The sequence below is a fragment of the Dipteris shenzhenensis genome, chromosome 11, assembly GCF_047967505.1.
Source record: "Dipteris shenzhenensis isolate YYH24624 ecotype China chromosome 11, Dip_SZ_1.0, whole genome shotgun sequence".
Lineage (NCBI taxonomy): Eukaryota > Viridiplantae > Streptophyta > Polypodiopsida > Gleicheniales > Dipteridaceae > Dipteris > Dipteris shenzhenensis.
Window position 1 is genome coordinate 37,197,727 of NC_141606.1, and position 5,937 is coordinate 37,203,663.

The following is a 5,937-nucleotide window of genomic DNA, read 5'->3' on the forward strand; positions in this document are numbered from 1 at the left end:
TCAAAGACCGATGAGCAAGGTCCTAAACGACCGAATAGTCCTCTTGCCCTGAGCCGATGAGAAAATCTGAGGGTGACCACTTACTCCTGCGAGATCTTTTAGTCTTCTCTGTTGGTGGGTCTGCCATCTCAGCATCTGAGGGCTCTGAGAAGGACACCTTCTTCCTGGGGCGGCCCGGTCCACGGTTTGGAGAGGGGTCCGAGGTAGCACGAGTTCTTTTCCCGAGATCAAGGATCTCCACATCAGAATCCTCAGTGCCCGACTCACTTAGAAGATTCACCCTTGGAATATTGGGGCATTCTGTGCGATAATGACCCTTCTAGTGGCACTCGTAGCATACAACATTAGCACGATCTCTTGGAGGACGGTTGGCTTGATTTCTAATGCCCACCATCTCAAGCCGAAGATCATTCAGGGCCTTGGCTAGGTCATTGACTCCAGGTTCTGTTGCAGGGGAGGCCTCTTTAGTTGGAGGGGCCACGGGAGTAGAGAGGAGGGGAGCTCGTGGGCGAGGCTGGGGAAATCTTCGAGGCGGAGGATGAGGATATCCACCTTGTTGAGGGTAAGCATCTAAGGGAGGACCATACATTTGAGGTGGAGGCGGTGGATACATCCCTGATGAGGGGTGGGGGTATGCCCCTGAGTTAGACCCCCCAGGTTGTTGTTGCAGGAATGGAGGGGGATGCGGAGGGACAATCGTCTTCTTTGAAGCGGGGTCAGACTGAACTTTATCAAACTTTTGAGCAATCTCATGTGCTAGCACCATAGTTTCTGGATTCTCCCATTTAAGCTTGAGGCGGAATTCATCACTCGCTCCTGCTACAAGGTAGCCCAGCACATGCTGAGTCATTCCAGCTCGAAACCCGGCATTGTCCTCCTGTGTGGCAATCAAACGGTCCAGGAGCACGGCCGCTCGATCCACATATCGACGCGCCGTCTCGCCTTCTGACTGCTTCAAATTTGCCACCTGCAAGTACACATTCTCCGGCTCCTCTTCTTTTCCGAAATACTCAATCATTGCTGCTGTCAACCTTGGCCAGCTTTGGCGAACATCTTCGGCTTGCTTCTCATACCACACTTGAGCCAAACCTTCTAGAAATGTGGGAAGAACCAATAGCCATCTGTCTTCAGTAAGAAAGTTGAGAGAAACACAATGGCACTTGAAAGCCACAAGATACTCATTTGGATTTTCTTCTACCCGTCCACAAAACACGGGAATGTCAGCCATGCTTGGAAGATGGAAAAGAGGGGCTTATCTATGGACGAACAATAGTAAGAGGAAGCTTGAACTGAAAATCGGGTGAAGATACATCCAAAAAGCACACATAAGCAGGGTAGGGTGTGATTGGTGTAGTGTGAAATATTACACGAGAAGAATCTTCAGCATAGAATAGCACATAGACAATCTTAAAAGGACCAACCCTCATGATATCACATTGATCATTACACGCGACGGTTAGAGGCGCGGCGTTGCATGAGGTTGTTCATCAAGGCAAACAAGAATGCCATGACAAATGTCAACAGTTGGAGAGCTTGCACATCACCTTCAGCTTCTTCCAGTTCTTGTAGTCGCCATGCTATTTCTTCAAGGGGTGTGCGGTCTGGCATCCTTGTTTTGAGCAATGTCCTTGAGAACCCTCCTGATGATCTTCCGAAGTCGGTGAACTCGTATCAAGTACGCCCAACACTTAGTTTCATGATGACTGGTACAACCTTTGCATTCCTTACAGACGATCACCCTCCTTCGTGGCTTGCGGCTTTGTTGGGGTGGCGCTTCCACTCGCGTCATGCGTGATTGAAATACAAGCTTCACGTGCCAAGAAATCAGCAATAAGATTTCGAGCTCGAGGGATATGCTGAATTTTTACCTCTTCAAATTGGTTGCAAAGTTCCAAGGCTTGTTGATGTCGTGGAACCAAGCCTTTGCTCCGCACCTTCCACCTTCCACTAACTTGTTCACACACTAGTTGAGAATCTCCTTGCACCTCCAATTGCTTGGCATGATGTTCTTGTGCCTTTTGTAGCCCAAAAATGAGCGCCGAGTACTCAGCTTGATTGCAAGTACTTGCGGGCGAAGACTTGCTGTAACAAAACTCCTCACCACCCGGTGAAGTGAGCTTCACACCCACGCCAGCCACCTTGGTCGAAGGTTTGTAAGCTCCATCAAATTGAAGAATCCAAGATGTCATCACACCAAGACTAGAATTCGGACATCCCAAGTTTCTCGGTAGTCCAAGATAGGTAGGAGGAGAGGGTGGGGAGAATTCAACACTTGAGCCAAACGTTCAGCACCAAATAAACTTGCAATTCTTTGTTGATAGTTTATCTTAAGCCCAAAAAGAATTACAATTTGAAGCTCAAAATGAGGCACAAAAGGCTGATTAGGTACAAATGGATTCCTTGGTCGAAACATTACCAACCATAGCCAAGGCCTAGAAACCTTTGTAATGAGATTGTGAATAAACCATTCAGGACGAGCTTTTCCACAGGAATCAACAAGCAGATGCGCCAAATCTCCCCCCAAGCTTGGGGAGCATCCCACCCTTCGAAGAAGGAAACCATTTTGATTACCTCTGAAGCAGCAAGTAGTTCGATCACCGCACAATGAGTAGAAGTAAAGTCAAAATCCTCCCAGCGTATCAGTAGTTCATCACCATGAATCATCCACGGTGTGTCATTCCACCCGTCATCACCATCAATAATGCACTGGACAATCAGCCGTTGAAGGTTGACATGAAGATCAAGGAAGACATCTCGTGCATTGGTAGCCGTAAGGTGCGGAGGAACAGGCACCAATTCCTTAAACGCGTCGAGAAGTGACATAAATGTCCACCCTTCTCGTGAGGTGTGCATTCGTGAAGTGAGCTTGGAGAAGTTCTGAATTGGCAATATAGCAAGAGATGTGGATAGAGCACATAAAATGAAATATTTTTGCTTTTTACAGCAAGAGCAAACTCCTTATGGTTAGAGAGTTACAGCTCCCGCAATTTCAATATATGAACAAAAATCATTACATTTTTACCACTTCCAACTTGTTGGCCCAATGATAAGACTTTCTTTTGTGAAGGGGGAGGTCTTGGGTTCCAATCCTACTCTTTAATAAAAAAAGAGGAGAGGAGAGGAGAAGGAGAAGAGAAGGAGAAGAACAAGAAGAGAAGACATAGGGGGGGCGCGGGATCTGCTGTTACTCTTTTGCAGGGGCTCAGGAAACAGTCCGCGACTAGAGCAGTCCAGAGAACTGTCGCGCAGAAAACTGTCCGCAACCAGAAGTCGCGGCAGTCCAGAGAACTGTCACGCAGGTGAGCGCAGAAAACTGTCCACAACCAGAAATCGCAGCAGTCCAAAGAACTGAAGCGCAGAAAACTGTCCGCAACCAGAAGTCGCAGCAGTCCAGAGAACTGTCGCGCAGGAGACGCACGAATTGAATGCACACGCAGTAGCTTAGAAAGAGCACAGATGGTATAGTTTTGTTGATGTAACCCGTACGAATAGAAGATTTGCCACCAGCCGTGAAGATTCGCCACCAGCCGTGGAGATTCGTATCCCAACAGCCACACCAAAACTTTTAGCTGGAAGAGTAATCGAGACCAGAGGCTAGAGGCTAAGTATGGCGATGCTCAAAGGCCATAGAGAAGAGGAGATCATGAGGGCGAAGGAATGTCATAGGGGTGAAAAAGGAATTAGAAATGGAGGGAAGGAAAAGGGAGACTATGACACAAGGGGAAAGGGAGAGGGGGAAGAGAAGCATGTACATGATAGGAAGAGGAATGTTGAGATGTAGACATCAAGGGAAGTGATCCATACTTTATTGGAAAGAAGGGATGAGAGGGAAATATCAAAATACTAGCTAGGTGGCTTTACAAGAATGAGCGTGTCTCATCAAGGAATAGCCCCTTCCTTTTATAGCCAAAAGAGGGGGTCTCTCCACATTAATGTATCCTCCCACATGCATGGTGTGTGTGGAAAAGTCTCCCATGTGGGCTAGGTGGGTACGCACTCTCAATTGTGTGCGACAACCCTTTGCCTCAATTTTCCACATAAATCAAGCCCCATATCTCAAGTCTATGATACTCCCTTGGTCTCTTTCCAATTTTATAATAGGTTCAAACCTCTAGGAGAACAAGTGGAGGGTTGGCACAAGGAATCTTGCCACCTCATCCTACTTTCCCCATTATTTAACTAGCTCTCTTGGTCCTTCTATACCTCCCCCACATGGGCCTATCTCATATGGAGGGTATAACTCAATATAATATCCATCTCCACCTATTTTATATTGCTTCTCCCATGGACTTTGAGCCATATCTCACTAAATGTAGCCTAGGTGGAGGGGTGGCACATGGAGGAGACATGCCACCTTGCATTTTATATTATTACTATTATGGATTATGTACAACACACCTTATGGGTCCTCTTACATGGAAGGGTGGCACATGGTCATGCCCTGCCACCTCAACCTTGGGCCCTATGCACACCATATTTTATTATACTATTGCCACATATACAAACACACATACATATTAATGCCTTTTTCCTTAGACAATTTTATCCATAACAGTACTAGGCAAGAAGCCAATTCAAGGCAATTATAATCAGAGTCATCACCTCCTATGTCAAATGGGAGTCAAAATATGCACTGGATGTCACCCAAGGGTTAAGGCTTGGCAAGACAATAGGGAGTTAATGCAGATGGCACCTGGCAAGGGACTATCACATTGAGCAATAAGACAATGGGGAGTCAATGCACCCAAGGGGCAAGGCTTGCAAGACAAGTGGGAGTTAATGCAGATGGCACCTGTATTTTGCATTGGATGTCACCCAAGGGTCAAGGCTTGGCAAGACAATAGGGAGTTAATGCAGATGGCACCTGGCAAGGGACTATCACATTGAGCAATAAGACAATGGGGATTCAATGCACACAAGGGGAAAGGCTTGGCAAGACAAGTGGGAGTTAATGCAGATGGCAATTGGCAAGGGACTGTCATGACATTGAGCAATAAGACAATGGGGAGTCAAATTATGCAAATGGCATGAATTGAGGCTCTTTAAGAGCAACAATTTAAATTGTAAACATATGTTCAATCTATATCATTTTGGATATAAAGACTCTAGCTGAGAGCAGCGTCTCTTAATGTAATCTTATAATAATAGCTATAATTGCTTTTATAATTCTTTGGTTCAATACAAAACTTGGGTCTTATGGCATCATGTCTTTTTCTATTTATTAAAAGTTTTAAAAATTTTGTGCATATTGCGAGTGACAATGTTATTTTCATGAAATATTTAAGTCTCCTTTCATGGATTTATAAATTTATTACATCAAGGAAAAATATTAAAAATAATTAAATTAACAAATCACTTAGGTATAGCTAGAATTTCTAATATAGGATTATTTCAAATTCGTGCATGTCGGTGCAAAAGTATAGATTAAAAAAACAATATTTTTATGTGAATATGATAGTGCCACAAAGTGAACTTTTTATTTGGGAAGAATATTTTCAGAAAGTAAAATTTGGATTTGGGAACGATATTTTCACAAAGTAAACTTTTCATTTGGGAAGGATTTTTGGGCTTCGTGTAAAAACAACAGAAAAAGTCCAAAATTAATGAAATAGGTGTTCATACTATATGGCAAGAATGTTTGGTTAAGTGGAAAGATAGATCTGAAGAGAGTTCAACATGGGGAAGGGTAAGCAGTCTGCAGAGGAGGTTTCCCAATTTTGTTTTCGAGGACGTAATCCATTCTTAAGGGGAAGGGAATGTTACGACAACCATATTTTCGGAATACTCTGGTGTGGTTATGGTGAAGCAGGAAACCAGAGGGCTCGACAGTGTTTGGTTGATGGGAGCCTAGAGGGTCGGGGACTAGGAACTATCCTAGGCCTAGGCAAGAATGGGGAGTGCAATGTTAAGGCCTAAATGGCAGGAAGGTTCTAAGGT